At 40.0% G+C, this 18,194-nt stretch overlaps 1 long non-coding RNA gene across 1 annotated transcript; it reads left to right on the top strand.

The window, feature by feature from the left end:
- The first annotated feature begins 14,557 nt into the window (after window positions 1-14,557).
- On the top strand, window positions 14,558-17,564 carry LOC122836085. Its single transcript, XR_006371401.1, has 3 exons — window positions 14,558-14,610; window positions 16,013-16,145; window positions 17,480-17,564. It is a non-coding gene; the product is annotated as an uncharacterized LOC122836085 (long non-coding RNA).
- The last annotated feature ends 630 nt before the right edge of the window (window positions 17,565-18,194 follow it).

Below are 18,194 nucleotides of genomic sequence, written 5' to 3'. Positions count from 1 at the left end.
AAAGTTTCTGTTTCTGCTGCTGACAATACTGAAGGTCTGAGTTGATCTGAGATTGTGGCTGTTAAACAGATCAGAGGAGAGAAAGTCTCTGGTTATGAAGTTATGAAATAAGCTAATTTGCTGCCATTTTACTAATTAAGCCCTAATAATACCTAATAATATCTATTTAACCTCTAGAACAACTTGGCTGCAGACTGATTTATAGTTCAAAAAAGCTCAAAGGGGTTTGATGTTAGCAACTCTGAGACCTAGAATTATAAGACTGGGATATCAACGCAAAGAAAACTCAGTAGCTGCTGGTAGGGGCCATTCAGGGGCCTCCAGACACTCAGGGGCCCCTAGAAATTGTAAGACAGGCCATAGATCTAAACCTGTAGCATCATTTATAGAGAATGACAATGTTACTAAATTTTATTTAATGCATTCAGCTGAGAAAAATAAATAGTACATTTAGGATTTAACTAGGAGGTTTACTTTGTAAAAGTTTAAAGAATCATCTTGATAGTTTGTTGTTACCATGGCTACATTATGATGTAATCTTTGTCTTTGAATTAGGTTTGTTCACAAATACATCACAGCAAATAACCAATAATCAGTGATTGATTTTAAACTCGGCCAATAAACCTGGTCTCCCTCTCACAGATTCACCTTATCGATATTTAAACATGTTAGTGATGCTGAGGTTCTTAGTAGGACGGATTTCAGAGGACTGGGGGGGTTTTGTCTAAGGCCCCATATTACCTTGGACCGGCTCTGCATGAGCAGCTGCTGCGATGCACATCTCTGGAATCTACCTGGAATTTACCTGGAATCGACCTGGAATCCCCCGGTGACCCCTGTTAGTCCTCCGATGCTTTGGACACATTTTGATTCATTTCATTGTGGCATGTTTGGCTTTTTGCTGCTGTTCTAATTACTACAATATTTTCTCTGATGTTTATTCTGTGAAGTCTAAATTCTCTAATTGGGCCAAATCTTCCTTTAACTCTTGAGGTTCTGCAGTAATTTCTATTTACAGCCACTGACCTCCAGCCCAGATCCCGTCAGCAGCGACTTTAACCTGGCTGGTAGAAACGATAAGGAGAAGCAGAGCAAACAGTCAGCAGGTGGTACCAGGTGGTACTTCTAAACAGATCCTTAAACAAAAACTCCTGCTAGCAATTAAAACCAAGAATTTTGGATTTGTGTGTAGAGGTTCGACTGAAAGCTGGAATAAAAAATGAGGAAAACAGGTTGTTTGTAATATTTAGCTAGTTCTATTTTTGTAGATTCATATACCGGGTGGTGGTACTGAGGCTTTGAGCTGCGTTGCTTCTGACACACAGATAAAAAAAAATTAAAAAAAACCCTCAAAAAGGGCACTAGGGGCATCAAGGATAAAATGGGCAGGGGCTCAAGTTCCCTTCCCCGCCCCCCTGCACAATCCTGTGCAGTAAGATTACAAAAATGCTCAAATCAACTTGGAGAATGTAAGTCATCCCAGTTTGTCTTTAGGGCAGCATCTCTGCAGACCCTAGCCAGTGTGGAAACACTGAGTCAGATTGTTATGAAGAGAGATAAGCTAATCTGGAACGTATTTTGAGTTTTTTTTTTAAAATGTAATTTTCAAAACCAATCCCATGGTTTGTCTGGGTTTATGTTGAAGTCCAGATCTTGCAGGAAAGTCGAGGTAACATGATGATGATGATGATGAATACTTTATTAATCCCCAAGCGGAAATTGACTCGGGCAAGAGATAAATGTAAAATCTGAGAGCAGCTGCTGCTGTTACACTAACATTAGTGCAGGTATCTGCTGCAGGGCAGGCAGGGAGCTACTGAACATGTTTTTCCTTTTGTTCCCAAGATTTTCTACAACATTATGAACAGTAATTTGGCTCCGCCTACTTTCAGGCTGGTATGTGGAGTTTTACATCACCAGGTAAAATTTTAGTGGAGTACACTCAGATTAGTCATTTTTCACACCAGTTCTAATGAGATCCCAAAGCACATTGAGTAAATATGAGCATTAGTATCACAGTTGTTTGAGTCATTTATGCATAATGAACATTATGGTGATCTTTTCTTGTTTGGAAGGAAGAACATCTAGAAAGGACAGGATTTGAATCCAGGACCTTCTTGCTGCAAAACAACAGCATCACTAAGCAACCAAATCAGGACATGGTGAGCAAAACCTTTAGAAAGACTAAAGTTGGAGTTTAACCAGTGATGTCAATTGAAATAACTTTTCTAATAAATGCTGGCGAGTTTTCATGCTTGGATTTAGATGTCCTGCAGTTTAGAGCTCCGTACATCTTAAGAAATAAGGGGAACCCGTTTGTGTAACAACATTCTTGGAGTGGCAGAAGACTCAAACTTCAGCTTCAGATCAATGTGTTAAGTCTTTTATGAAAACTGTTTAAACATTAAAAGAAATATTTTTAATGTTTACATTTGTTTAAACATTAAAAATGTTTGCAAAACTTTATTGATGTTCCGCTGATGTCGAGAAAACACACTTTTACAATTCCTGTTTCCATTAAATAAGAAATGCAATTAAAATATCCTTTAACATCCGTTTGTTGAGCACATATTGTTACAGCCAAAAAAAAAAAAACAATCTCATCTGAGCCCAAAAACCTTTTCACTGAATGTGTTTTTTTTTCTTCAAAATTGGAGTGTTTCCATAAAGCAAATTTCTTTTCATTATTCCAATCTGCACAATTTTATGGTCAATGGAAATGCAGCTACCGTTAGCACACTTTTTCAATATTCTGCTAATGTAAAAAAAATGCCAATTAGCAACTCCAGTATTTCTGTTAAATAAGAAACTCAATTAAAATCACACATGAATGAGCTTGTTCACACAATGAGTTATTAAAAACATGCCATGCCATCATCCTTCCATTTCCTGTCATTGTCTTCATGACAGCATCTGGTTGATCATGTGATGCGAAAGAAGTGTCTATTGCAGTTTTGTGAGATGAACCTATTTTGATATGATTAATAAAAACACCTCATCCTAGTGCCAAAGTTTGTTTTTCAGAAATTGGGCTGTTAATTTATTCAGCAAATTTATTCTTGACATAGAAAGTTGTGCAATTATATGGTTGATGCAAAAGCAGATATTGATACTAGCTGAGAGGCTGTGAGTAAGTGTGGTGCAGCTGCATTGCACAAAGTGGATGAATAATGAAACAATGAAACTACTTCAAAATTCTTTTCCTCAAATCAACTGATAATTAAATCCTAGGTGATCAACAACATTTTGGAATATATTTGGAATTCTTAAAATTCCCGAAGCCTTGACATCAACACTAATAGGAAATCAGTCAGTCAGGTGTTTCAGAAAGCTGCATGGAAATGGAATCCAGGTAGAATGACATCAGTGGGAGAAGATGCAGTACAAGCAGTAAAGTCTTTGTTGTTTAATCACTTCATTTTGGAAAATTAAAAAAAATCTGTTTCCACTTATCTCTTGCGAGTTTAGGTTTACATAAGGATTAAGTCCAACCTTTGTCTTTTGTGAAGATTTGGGTGCAACTCCTATTTGATGAATATGTCAGGAAAAAGACAAAAAGTTCTTAAACAGAGCAGCATTGTTGATTTATCCACTCATCTCCTCCTTTCACCCATTACAGCCTTCTCCCTTTTCCTACAATCTGTCATGCTCACTCTTGGGTGTCTCACAGACACACACACACAAACATGTGTGTCCCCACAAGGCATTAGAAACACACACACACACACACACATAACCACAGTAGATGAACTCAAATTGTGATCATGTTCTTTTGTTGGGCCACTCTCCCATTGGTAGCTCAGTCATGTATTTATTGTTTGCGTTTTCTTCTGGTTCTCATATTTTCTACCCATTTTCTGCCAAGAGCCTTGCAAGCATCCCAGTGGAGGCCACTGGCCCCACCCACTCCAGACTTTGACTGGACCATTCCAAAACATATATTTACAGTTACAGGTGGGCTTGTTTGTGTGTTTTGGCTCTTTGTCTTGCTATTTTGTCTTGAATTCATTGATGGAGAGCAGAATTGATTGTTCCATTAAATACACCATGTCATAAGTGGACCTCCATTTTGTCTCTTCAGTCCACTAAACATTTTCCAAGAATATCTTGTGAATTACTAAGCTGTTTTTGGTAAATGTGAACTGAGCCTTTGTTCTCTTCTGGGTTACTGTTTTCTACCTTTTCCATGGATGCCATTTTTAAGCCGGTGGAAGTGCTGCTTCTATTTTTCCAAATAATTTTTTTCTGTAAATGAATTGTCTTTTTAGAAGGCCTTAACATGCCCAGAGATCCACCAAGCTCTGCACAAAAATTAGGCCCAATTTAAATGTTTTATTTCTTTCTATTTTGATGGAATTAAAAGCCTGTTGGATCTGGGTCCTAAACAGGAAGTCAGCCATTTTGGATCCAAGGGCCATTTTGGGGGGTTTTAGTGATTTTTACAAGTCAAGCTTTGATGAATTCCTTCAGTTTGTTTCTGTTTTGTACTTCTATTCTAACAAGGGCAGCTATTATATTTTCACATGAGACCAGGTTGGTAGGGATGGCATTTTTTCCCTTTAATAAATGGAACCATTGTTTAAAAAGTGTTTATCTGATTTTAACATTCATTAAATGACCTGAAACATTAAACGTGACTCATAAAAAGGAATGATCATAAAAAAAGACAGAAGCATCATAAGAAAGTAGAATTTTTGAATGAAGAGTCGAACTCTACGCTTCCAGCTTTCTTCCTGACATCCTGGGTGAAAACGAGCAGAAACACCTTCTTACTCCACCGTTATGAATGCCTCTGGAGCACAGACACCTCACCACCCACATCCTCCCTCCAAGCAAAGAGTCAGTGAGCGGGAATGATTCAGTTTTATGGAATGTCACAATAAATCCAACATGGTATTGCAGGCTGTGATCCAGCAGCCAACAGGAATGATCATGTTCATCTCAGCCAAACAAGCTGCATGAAGGAAGGCGGCTCACCAACCCGGTTGCTCCTCATCTTGACCTATATAAGGTTTTCTCTTTAAAATGGAAAGCATGCAATCAAAAGACAGGATTTCTGGTTGTAAAACAGATGTTTTGTTTTTTTTCATTTTGAGGAAATCCATAAATCACTAAATGTGTGGAAAATCAATAGTTGAACTACTGAAGTCTTTGTAGAGACTTTCATAAAGAGTTGTGGAAGGGACGTGAAAATAGAGTAAAGTATGAGTGTAAAGATGAACGTCCTCTCTCAGCTCCTTCAGACTAGCCAGCAGCAATTAGCAAACACCTGGTGGGACTGGACAGATACTGCTTCTCAATGTAACGCTGGTAAAAACCTGGAGGCTTAATAGAGGAGCCAAGCTGAGATGATTTTCTGAAGGCAGAGTTTCAGAAAAAGTAAGAGTTTCTTAAAGAGACAGAAGCCTGATTTTCAGACATTGAATTACAAAGTCAAATCATGTTTGATATATCAATCATTTTTATAACAACTGGAGGTAACATAGTTACTTGATTGTGCTACAAAACGACGTGTGGCTGAAAAATCTGTTTAGCCACATGAATCAAATTGTTCTCTTCACTGGTTATTTTCAAATCTGTTTTTTAATGATTTATAACAGGGGTCCCCAAAGTGGGTCCTCGAGGGCCGTCATCCTCCCTGGTGGTAGTAAGAACCATTTCAGCAGGTCAATGTTCTTCTTAGGCCTCCTAACGAGCCATCATTGGATCCAGGTACATTAAATCAGGGAGAAACTAAAACATGCAGGAGGCGGGCCCTCAGGGACCCAGTTTGGGGACCCCTGATTTAGAGGAACAAAAGATGTAAGGCAAAGGACACAAAAACATAAGAGTTTGATTTAGAAAAAAAATGTTTACTACTAATCAGATAAACTACAATGGGAGATTTTTAAAAGGAATATTTTGATTGAAACAGATTGCTCCAATTCTATGATTCTCCTACTGTACTATGAGAAAGTACATTTAACAGATAGTTAATTTCTTCTAAGCTAAAAGACCCCAAAAAACAGTCTTTTATGCTGAGATTTTACCAAAATGAAATGGATTTAGTTTAAATAAAAAGAACATGAAATTCTAATGATATGCTTGGCGCTTAATTCATGTTTTAATGGATAACTATTTTCAATCTTATTTTTTCCATGAGAAAATTCCTGTCTAACAACACTTTCACAAACGTTTTATGACAGAAAAGTTTCTTTCTCAGTAGCGACCCTGTGAACATCAGCAGACATATTTTACACAAACACGTCCACAGTGACATCAGGCAGTCCTGAGGAGGGCGGAGCTTCAGCGTGATCAGATGAAGGTGTGACAGACTAAAGGTGGCGCAAAGAGAAAAGATTTCCATTAAAACTGACCGCTTCAAAAAAAAAAAAAAAAAACTCACCAAGTCAAAGGACAAAAAGCAGAAAAAGTCAACCTGCATCCAGAAGCAGAATGATTTTTCTGTACTGCCTGTTACTTTAATATTTTATGGACCAAACCTAACAAGAGACTGTTTGGTCTCCTGGCTACTGTTTGCATTAAATGATAAGGCAGTTGACGCTTCCATCTTGCAGCTGGTAATATTTGCTTCAGTTAGGCATGATGGAAATGCTGTCGGTCTGCATATCTGAGCTGTGATGTTTTACAGCCTCATTGGAGAGTTTCTGTTTTTATCTTCTGTAATTCGTTGCTGTTTTGTTGTGCAGAATCTTGTTTTTAGAGATCAGCTCTGTTAAGACTGGGACATACTGGGTCTATGTCTCCATACCTGATATTGAACGGTCACACACACGCACACACACATGCACCCACAACCCTAAAACAGCAATTCTCTGTTTTTGGGTTAGGGGTTAGGTTTAGACTTTAAACTGCAGCACATCAACACCTTGGAGTTGGAGGCTGTGCAGCAGGCATTGCAACATTTCCTCCCAGACCTGCGCAGAAGGAATGTCCTGATGTGGTCATACAATACTTTAGTGGTTTTTCATATCAACCATCAAGGGGAACATGGTCAATAACATTGCTGAGGCTGACCCAGAAGCTCTTAACCTGGGCAGCCCCTCTGCCCCCTAAAGGCAGCCCACATTCCAGCTGTGCAGAATGTTCCGGCCGATGTTCTGTCTCGGGGACCTCCACCACCTGGGGAGTGGAGGCTCCACTCGGAGGTAGTGGGGTTCATTTGGGAGAGGTACGGCAAAGCAGCTGTGGACCTATTTGTGTCCGAAGAGACGACACATTGCCCGCTTTGGTTCTCCCTGGCAGACAGTGTCAGTCCTCTGGGTCAGGACGCACTGGCACGAGAGTGTTGCTCTATGCCTTTCCGCCGCTTCCCCCAATAGGTCCAACACTCCTGAGGGTCCTTCAGGAGGGGCATCGAGTTCTTCTAGTGGCTCCCCGGTGGCCAGGGAGAACCTGGTTTCCACTGCTGCACAGGCTCTGTTGCAGCTCTCTGATGCCTCTTCCCCACAGGAAGGACCTTCTGTCACAGCTGGGGGGGTCAGATTCTGCATCCCAGTCCCAGTTGCCTCCAACTCTGGGTTTGGCTGCTACGGGGCCCAACGTTTCCTTCTCAGAGTATGACGGAGACATACAATGACTAATGCCAGGGGCCCTTCCACACGACTGGTGCATCCATAAGTGGAAGGTTTTTAGCAGCTGGTGTTATGCTGGACATCAGGATCTTGTACACTGTCCTATTTCTGTTATTTTAACCTTCCTTCAAGCACTGCTTTCTCAGGCCTTATCTCCATCCACTCTGAAAGTTTATGTTGCTGTCATCTCTTGCTGGCATACGGCGGTGAGTGGAGAAACGATAGGCTGTAACAAGGATGTTTGTTTGTGAGAGGCGCGACAGGACGTCTGCACCCTCCCACACTCCCTGTCGTGCCTGTGTGGGCCTCTCTCTCGTCCTCACTGCCCTGGGATCTCCTCCGTTTGAACCCTTGGCAGAGGTGAACCTTGAGTGATGTCAAAAAAAGACAGCTTTTCTCCTCACCATGTCTTCAGTGAAGCTGGTGGGTGAATTACATGCGTTGTCTGTTCATGTTGCCGTTGGAACCCAGCTGGTTCTGGCGCTACTCTTTGGCCTGAAGTAACGTTTCTCCCTAAGGTGGCCTCATCTGCGAGCCACTCTGTGCCCCTCCAGCTTGTTCGTTTTAATACAGGTGGGCCTGATGAGCCTCTCTGCCCTGTTTGGGAATTGGAAGCATATGTCAGACTCACAGCTTCTCTGCAGCAGTCTGATAGTCTGTTTGTTTGCTACACAGGACCCCGCCAGAGGAAGGCCCTTTCCAAACAGTGTCTTGCATGTTGAATTGTGGACATGGTAGAACAAGTGTACGTTCCACAGGGCCACCAACCCCCTGCTGGTGTACGGTGCCATTCCACCAGGTGCATTACTGTGTCATGGGTCGCTGACTGAGGTCACTCTGGAGGCTGTATGTGCAGCAGCCTCCTGGTCATCCCCAAATACCTTTGACAGGTTTTACAGGGTTAACTTGGCCGCATTTCACCCATTGGAGGCGATCATATCCCAGCGCTCATCATCATCCCAGTGAGGTGGGCATGTTTTCAGGGTTGTTTCTTTTCTGTGTGTGATTCCTCAGGACTCTGTTGGTAATCGTCACCCAGTGCCTTAAGCACCGCCTCTGGCAGTCAGTAGGGATGAAATAGAACCATAGTTACAGTCGTAACTTTCGTTTTCATCACTAATAACTGAATAACTGAAGCCGTGTGTTGAGTCTAGAACTTCAGTTTTGCTTCTGTTCAGCTGGAGAAACGTATGGAACAGATGCTAATTTTGGGCAGAAAATTCCAATGTACAAAGCCCAGCTGCCAGTTCGTCCCAAATGTAAAAAATCTAAAATAATCTGTAAAGGGGCTAATCCTTTTTTTATTTTAAAACGTCATTGCATCTAAACCTCACAGAAGTTGTGATTATTGAGACAAACAGCAAAGAGACAACAGTTTTTTTAATGCTGTGTTTTACAAAAAAGCTTATTCAGGTCAATAAGTTTCCAGAAACAAAACCTGAACTGACGCTTCATGTGAAGCTCAGCCAAACTTCTTATTAGAAGTTTCCATTTCCTCCCATTGTTAACCCTCCTCCTCCTCCTCCTCGTCCTCCTCTCTGGGCTGCAGACTGGAAAATACTGCAGCTGGATTCTCACAGAGGTACTTAGTGCTCAGCTCAAGGTTACGGCTTGACATGATGACATGTTGCTCTCTCTGAATTAAAGGGCACTCTGAAAATGATGATTTAAAAAGCTTCAATGGTTGGTTATTACACAACATTTTCCCATTAGAACAAAAGGGGAAAAAATGGAGCATACATGTTTTATATGCATCAATTTATTTTCAAACAATAAATGTCAACGTCCAATATTTCATTTACTGTAACAGAACAGCATCTTGTCCTGAGAGCACCATTACTTTCTGTGTAAGACTCATTTCCATTTGCACATCCAGAAGGCTGCTTTACATAAAAATAGATTTTGTTTTTTAGAACAGAGAAGACATTGGACTTAAAGATAACAACACTTAACTTGTACTGCCACAACCTTATAAAAACAACTTTTCATGTTTATTTTGTCAGAGGAATAAAACTGCAGAACAAAAATAAACTGAACTTAAAGCCTCTTTCACAAATACTCCATGCTGTAATAACAACTGACACACAGCAGGATGTATTTGCATGAGGTGTGTTTAGTGTTTGTTACTTGTATAACGTGTCAGAGTTGAGAAAGCTTTAATGCTAATGTCTGTACAAACAGCAAGAGCCAGGAGTAACATCTGTGCAGCAGGCGGACAGCGTGCATGAACGCTGACCAATGGGCATGGCTTTTAAGGAGAGACTGCAGTTTTCTATTCTTAGTAAGAGCAAATTTATAGCATAAGAAAAAAACACTGTACAAAAGCATACTCTCATTTAATGGGGCAGTATTATGTATTTTTCAGGCACATTGTGTCGTTTTATCAAGTAACTTTACTTCCATTTCTGTGAAAATGCTGTATATGTCAAATATGACTTAAAATAAATTTGACTTTGTCATTTACCACCTTAAAATTAGACCTCTGTCTCTTTAAGAAGCTCCTGCTCTTTCTGAAACTCTGTCTTCAGGAAGTCATCACAACATGACTCCTCTGTTAACCTGTTAATGTTTTTACCAGTGTCACTCTGAGGAATAACTACTATAATGAAGTTATTATTTTTGGACCTAAAGAGGAACGATCTAGAGTCAGTGCACAGCTTCAGTTATTACAACAAAAAATCAGTGATCAGCCTGAAACCTGGGAGTAGTGATGGACTCTGACCTGAACATTTTAGAGCCACATAAAGACAGTTACAAAGTCGGCCTTCTATCACCTGAAAAACATTTCCAGGATTAAAGGACTAATGTCTCAGCCAGATCTAGAGAAACTCATCCATGCCTTTATCTTCAGTCACATTGATTATTGCAACAGCGTCTTCACAGGTTTGTCCAACAAATCAATCAAACAGCTGCAGCTGATCCAGAATGCTGCTGCTGGAGTTCTCACTAAAACCAGGAAGATAGAGCACATAACACCAGTTTTAAAGTCTCTCCACTGGCTCCCTGTAGCTCAAAGAATAGACTTTAAAATATTGTTGTTAGTTTATAAATCACTGAATGGTTTAGCACCACAATACATTAAAGATCTGCTGCTGTTGTATCAACCTTCCAGAACTCTCAGGTCTTCTGGTTCTGGTTCTGCTCTGCATCCCCAGAACCAGAACCAAACGAGGAGAAGCAGCATTCAGCATCTATGCACCACAAATCTGGAACAAACTTCCAGAAAACTGTAAAACAGCTGAAACACTGACTTCCTTTAAATCTCAACTAAAAACCCACTTGTTTAGAGTTGGTTTTGAAATGTGATCAATAACAAATTTATTGACGGAATCTGACTTGATGTTGTGTTTTGATTGTTGATTCTATGTTGCATTGTGTTTTTGTGTTTGATTTGATGTAAAGCTCTTTGAAATGCCTTGCTGCTGAAATGTGCTATACAAATAAAGATTTGATTGATTGATTGATAATGAGCTCAGCAGATGAACAGTTCCACCAATTATTTGCTAATTGCTGCTGACTAGTTTGAAGGAGCTGAGTGGGGGAGGCTCAGGGGAGGGCTGCTCTGAGACACTGAAGCTCAGGAGCTTTGAAACTGCAGCTCTGAGGAGGAGCTGCATCTCGAAAGCAGCACTGGGTCCAACCAGGCGTTTAGCACAGCTGAATGGTTGCTATTGGAGATTAAAAGATTTCTCAAACCTGAATGGAAGAATCATGGCAACACTCTGGGTATTTTGTTTAATGAGGGAATAACATTATAAAAGGATGTAAAGCTCAAAAATGTTGAATTCACACAATGCTGCCCCTTTAAAAAATGTGCAAATAAACCATTTTAAATGATTTTACAAAAATTTACTTGAAAGGTTTGGTCCTAAGGTGTTTTTGTGTGGATTTCTGACACCTTCATTTTTAGAAAGAAAAGAGTTCCTGAGCTTCTTGAGTGTCCAAAGTGTACTGACCAGCTGACCAGATACTCTTTATGCTGGATTTGAAGGCAGAGGCCCTAAAGGAAGTAGTAGAAGATACAACCGGTAACTGGCACAAGTCAGTAAGAAATTTCTTGTTACTCTTTCTCAACCTATTGATTTAAAAAAAGTAATGCTCAGCTTTGATTCACCACATTAATGCTGGGATTACAAATGCTCCAACTGTGTGTGTGGGTGTGTAATATCTGTCAGTACTGGTTTGTATTTGGTCAAACAGGCAGTGGTTGCACGCTGCACACATTTCAGTTGCGCCCCCCCAACCCCCCACCACCACCATACACACACACACACACGCACACACACACGCCTACATACACTTAATGCTTTTTGTGTTGGGATTCGTCATCTGGTTTTAATGAGGGGATTCCATTTCAGTGCCAGGCAGAGCTGAACAGCACAGTGGAAAATATCACACACGCAAATTTGACCTTACTGCTTGAAACAGCACTATGACTCTGAAGATGTCTGGTTGTGTGAGCAGAGCTGCAGGGAGCTTAATGCTTAAAGTTTCTTTAAGCAAACACTGATTGACTCTCTGACCTCAAAACCTGAAAAGAAATGATAAACACGTCTTCAAAAAGAGCCACTACTAGTAAAATGAACACTGCTGACAAGAGCAAAGGAGAGGTTAGACGTTTATGGCAGGAAACGCAGATTAAGGTTAATTTAAGATCAACATTTTAGGGAGAAAATCTGCAACCTGTGAGATTAGTATCATTATCTAAACACTTTCCCACTTGATCCAAAGAGCTGTGAGGGTCAGAGGGCCTTTCCAAGGAAACGTCTCATTCCTGACTTGTAACTGTCGGTTCCTCTTCTTTCCACCATCATTAATCACATTAACCTTTTCCCTACACTCACTCCTCCTTCTCCTGCTTATCATACGTTCAATAACTCCCTTCATATAGTCAAAAGGAAATAAGTAAACGTCTTCCTTACTTCACCGTGATAAGAATTCCTTCCCAGTGTTTTGGCAAGTACCGAGCTCCGGTTTAAGAGCTTGTAAATGGCCGAGGCAGGAATGTGAAGTTGCCTTGTATGGTCATAAAATCTGAATGTCGGCTCCTTTTATTAAACTCTTGTCTTTTCCCAAGTGAGGATCTCAGCTAGCACTATTGGACTGTCACAGTGAGAGGAAAGGGAGGTTAAAATAATGGAGGCTTATCTTAGTACAACCATAAAGGTTAATAGATGGGGATTTGTTCTTACAATCAGGGACTACATTTCATTTTTTACTCTTAAAGAAGTCGCATTTGTTCCAGACATGTCAAGGCAAGTGTATTTTTCTAGCTTAATGTAGTTCTTTACTTGAATCTAAAGGAATAGAGAAAGGACATACATGCAAAATACATCAGAATAACAACAGTAACAATATAAATGTAAATGGATCTTTTCTGCTTTGTCCTGGTTTTATTTATAAATTAGGCTGTGACAGGATTTCTGGTTTCTCGGTTTAATTTTGACGAGAATAACAAACAGAAAACTCCTGCTATTCTGCGATTGTAGGTTCACTTAAATGCCGAATGGATCCATATATTGTAATTTTGATGACAACAATGAACTTAATAGATCTAGAAATAAGCTGGATGTATTTACAAGAAAAATAAACAGCACACACCTCCCCGGCAGGACGACATGACAAAAGGGGAGGGGCTAAAGGGCGCGAATAATTTAAAGACAATGGACCTTACCTCAGAGGCCACTTTTCATTGGCTGATGCCCATTCTACGTGGTCACATGCACACAAACACACGGTTCTGTTAGTTAAGTACAGCATAATGGCAGCACTGATACAACTTCTACACCTTATAGCCTGTCTGCTACACAGTCTTATGTTAGCTAAACAGATCAATATGCAATGTGTATCTGACATACACTAAAGATTTGATTTTAGCAGCAAAGGCTTTGGACTAAACTGTTCCTCCTGTTAGCCTCTCTAGCACCAAGTACAGCTGGTCAATCAACCATCGCTGTGTTCAGAGAAGCAACGATTAATAATCCAGAAATAAACTTGATATGGTAACGGACTGAATGTTCTGTTTTTAACGTAATCTTTGCTCGTCTTGCGGGGCGCAGGCAGTTGCCACGGTAACAAGTGTGCTTAAACTACAAAGAGAGAGAGTAAAAAGGTAGGAGTGGTTTTGAGTTGATCACCTGTTCACCTTTGTTTACATTTAGAAAGGTAAACAAAGGTTATTTTACCTTTGTTTACCTTTGCTGTGGCTCATTACAGCCTCTGTAGCTTCTAACCGTTGGACTGATTACCTCGTTCGTTTAAGTATACATCATTCACAACAAACATCAAATAGAACAAATATATTTCATAAAATTTTAACAAACAAAGTGGCTTCTACCACAATAATTATGTGAAATTAAATGAATTATATCCCAACTTCAGAAGATTGGCCTTTACCTTTACAGAGATCTTTGGGTCCTCCTATCATCTCTGTAGCTTCTCATATTGAGGTCATCTAACCAAATTTCAGAAATACCGTAACTGACTGACACCTGCTGGCCTCAGGTTTGCAACCAGCTTGTGACTGAGAAACCAGTAACCTCCTCCCAGATGATGACATGAACTTGTTAGTTCCTCTGTCCATTCTAGTAGCTGATATATTGTGAAAATCCCATAGAAATTATGTAGCAATCAAGTCATGTTTACATAGAAACAATGCGCCGCGAGGCTTTGTTTGTGAGACTTGCGGTCACGTGGGTCGGTTGTGGGCGGAGCTTAGTAAGGTCCATACCACAGAAGAAGAAATAAAAAGGAGGGGCTTCCAGTCTTAACGTGACAAAGACATTTTGTGTAAATATAACAAAAGAGAAATACTACCAGGTTACATAAATATCACATGAAAAGGAAGAAATTTAAAAAAACAAAGGCTAAGTCATGATAATCAAGACGTTCAAAGTAATATTTAACCTTAATGGGTAAGCTGCAGTAAAGATAAGTGATTTTTGTCTTGGTTTGTCATTAACAAACACTCTAACAATTTTTTTAGAAATGGAGCTCATGGTGCTGAAGAAGAGTGACTCAAGAGTGGAGCCTTGAGGTTTGCTCAGAAACCACAAAGTACTACAAAATCTAACATTAACAGACAAACCCAATCACATTTTTCAGTCTGTTAAGATCAGCTGTGTCAAACCACATCAAAGATTTTGAATCTTAAGACTTGAACTGCAAGTGGAAGGCCACAAAAGATGGAAAATAACTGCATTAAGGATCATATAGCAACACATTAGACTTAAAAAATAAATGGCTGTGCAGGTTAAAATTCAGTATGCTATGCTGATATTTCAGTTGGACTGAATCTTAAATAGGAGTATGAGTGAAAAATGCTAGAAGCATTCTATTTTCCATTTTATTAAAAAAAATCTGTTATTAGTTTTCTTCTTATGGATACAATAAGAAAAATCCCCTCCAGACTTCAGTGTTTGTGTTTGCAACAGAACAGAATCTGAATTAGTACTTGACTTCTGAAGCTGCTAGGTCAAAGCTAATCTGAATGCATTATGGGAATTATAGTATGAGACCTGAACAAATCCAAGTCTCCAAACTGTTCTTGGTGGAAACACAAACCCCAGGCTAGACTTGAATTTAAATTTGAACTTCATTAAATAAAGTTCAATCAATATTACTCAACTGAATGATTTAGATATCAATGTTATGTTCAAAGAAAAAAGAAAGCAAACTAGTTGTCCATCTCCACTTGTTCAGGATGTGGAGTTATAGTAATATACGTTTTTCATAACTAGGCATGGACAGTGTCAGATTCTTAGTTTGTTAATTAGGCAAATCATCTTTCACATCCACAAAACGGGAGTCTGCAGTCTGAGCTTATTTTACTGACAGACATGATATCTGTGACTCCATGTTAGCTGTTAGAAATAACAATAATAATTATCAAAAACACAGATTACTCTTTGTGGGTGGAGCTGCTCTAGAACGCAAACTGGTGAATTTGGTTTAGTAGAAACCTGTTTGTACAGATGGTTGACAACAAAATGCAACTAATTGGGAAAGATTTCACTGCAGAAAAGAGGCAGACTTTATCTGGTGGTTGGTTAAACTGGACGTTTTAGTGAAAAAAAGAGAAATAATAATAATGACAGGATAGTACTTTTTAATAAAAATCATTTGGTCTTGAGGGAAAAATGTTCACTGACTTTAAAACCAGCATAATGCATGCCATATCTTACTCTTTGTATAGAAATGAACAGAACAAATATGAAGCAACTGAAGCTAATAGTTTAACCCTAATGAACTGATCGGCATCAGGGGGAGCAGCTCTATAAAAGTGGGTATTTTGTGTGGTGTTTATTCCCTGATATCACACAATAAAACCATTTCTAGCTTTTAAGTCTTCCACTCAAAATAAAACTCCCCAAAAATAAACACTCCAAACTCAAATCTGACTTTTAATTTCTCCACTCTCCGTCACCTCATCACTGTAGTTTTCTGTTTGCTCTTTGACCTTCAATGAGGCTCTCGCCCATCCAACTGCCAAAATCCACACATCTCCCGTTTGAGGGAAGAAGAAACTCTGAGGTTGTCTCCACTGATGGATAACTGCTGGATTCACATTCAGTGAGTCAAATAACACAAATATGCAGAGCTTCATCCCATATCAGGTGTTTGCAGGGAAATGAAATGATAGGAATTCATCTTCGTCAAGTGTTGTAATGACTTTATTAGTCCTTGCTTAGTTGTTCAATTTTCCTGGCACAAAAAGTTGTCTGCATTCATTTTATTTAGAGATTTATTTGTCTTCTTTTTGACATTATTTGTATTTCTAGAAATGGCAAATGGATCTAATTGGTTCCTCTGAGTGTTTTGGATTTCTGAGATGAGATAAGAGTGAAAAGATGGAGAGGATCAAAAATACATTTTGTCTTCCCCATTTATTAATATTCAGAGTCCTTTACAGTTGCTTTAACTAAAAATGACAGATAATATAGAAAAATTTTGTAGTTCAACCTGAAACCTGATCTACAGGGAATACAGAAAGTCTTCACTGTGCTTCACTTTCTTCATATGTTGTTATATTATATTATATCCATCCATCCATCCATCTTCTTCCTCTTATCCGGGGTCGGGTCGTGGGGGTAGCAGCTTTAGAAGGGAGGTCCAGACTTTCCTCTCCCCAGCCACTTCCACCAGCTCCTCCGGAGGAATCCCAAGGCGTTCCCAGGCCAGCAGAGAGACATAGTCCCTCCAGCGTGTCCTGGGTCTTCCCCAGGGTCTCCTCCCGGTAGGACGTGCCAGGAACACCTCACCAGGGAGGCGTCCAGGAGGCATCCTGACCAGATGGCCGAGCCACCTCAACTGGCCCCTCTCGATGTGAAGGAGCAGCGGCTCTACTCTGAGTCCCTCCCGGATGACTGAGCTTCTCACCCTATCTCTAAGGGAGAGCCCAGACACCCTACGGAGAAAACCCATTTCTGCCACTTGTATCCACGATCTCGTTTTGTCGGTCATGACCCAAAGCTCGTGACTATAGATGACCATAGATATTATATTCTAAATTGTATTAAATGAAATGAATCCTATAGCCTATAGCCTCAAATATCCCATTATGACAATGTGGAAAAAATATTTTGAGGTTTTTGCAAATTTATTAAAAACAGACAATCAATAAATCACATTTATTTAAGTCTTTTGCCAAAGCAGTTCAAAATCAATCTGTTTCCACTCATCCTCCCTGAGATGTTTCTACAATTAAACAGAGTCACTTTGTGGTGAATTTAGCTGATTGGACTGGACCTGGACAGGCTCACAAATGTCTAGGCCCCACAGTTGGCAGTGTAGGTCAGAGGTCAAACACCAAGCATGAAATCAAAGGTATTGTCTGAGACTGGACTGTCTCAAGGAACAAACGTGAGGAGGGATCCAGAAACATTTCTGTCTCTGTTTCCCTCCAGAAACAGAGACAGAATTCCATCGTCATGGAGATGAATTCCATCGTCATGGAGATGAATTCCATCGTCATGGAGATCAGCACACAAATGGCATGTAGCTCTCCTCATCAAGGAGAGAATGTGTTTTCTACAGAGATGAATCTTCAAGAGTTGTTGGAATAATGAGACATCTTTGCTGGTGCTTCATTCCTTTATTCTGGATCCACTGATAGGAAAACAAGTCTGGACTGGACCAGCATTCTGCAAAGGGATACCAGTACAAAACGACAATAATGAGAAAGGAAGACAACGGGGCAGGAAGAGCAGAAGCTAAGGTAGTTAGGCACAGACCCTACCATCAGTCTGGTAGCACATTTACCATGCTAACTAAAGAAATCCCAACCTGCAGTACACCTAAGTAGCCTGTAGGACTCACCTACCACCAGGCAGTTTGGTTGACAGGAATATGTAGGCAGGTTTGCTGACACCAGAGAGACCAAAACCAAAACCGCGTTTTAATCCATCACAACCAAACATTCATGTTTTAGGGACTCTGAGAAACCACACAGCCATGTTTGAACCCAGAACTTTCTGGCTCCAACGCAGCAGAGCTGAAGTAGCTAAGCTAACGATTTGATATCAGGTAAATAATGTCAAGTGAAAATATCAGTTTTGACAGTGAACTCAGTGTGTTCTGCATTCTTTTATATCTTATTTACATCAACTTTGAACTTTGTTG

Source organism: Gambusia affinis, linkage group LG08 (assembly GCF_019740435.1).
Source record: "Gambusia affinis linkage group LG08, SWU_Gaff_1.0, whole genome shotgun sequence".
Lineage (NCBI taxonomy): Eukaryota > Metazoa > Chordata > Actinopteri > Cyprinodontiformes > Poeciliidae > Gambusia > Gambusia affinis.
Note: the sequence above shows the minus strand (reverse complement) of the source record. Positions and strands in the feature narration are given on the sequence as shown.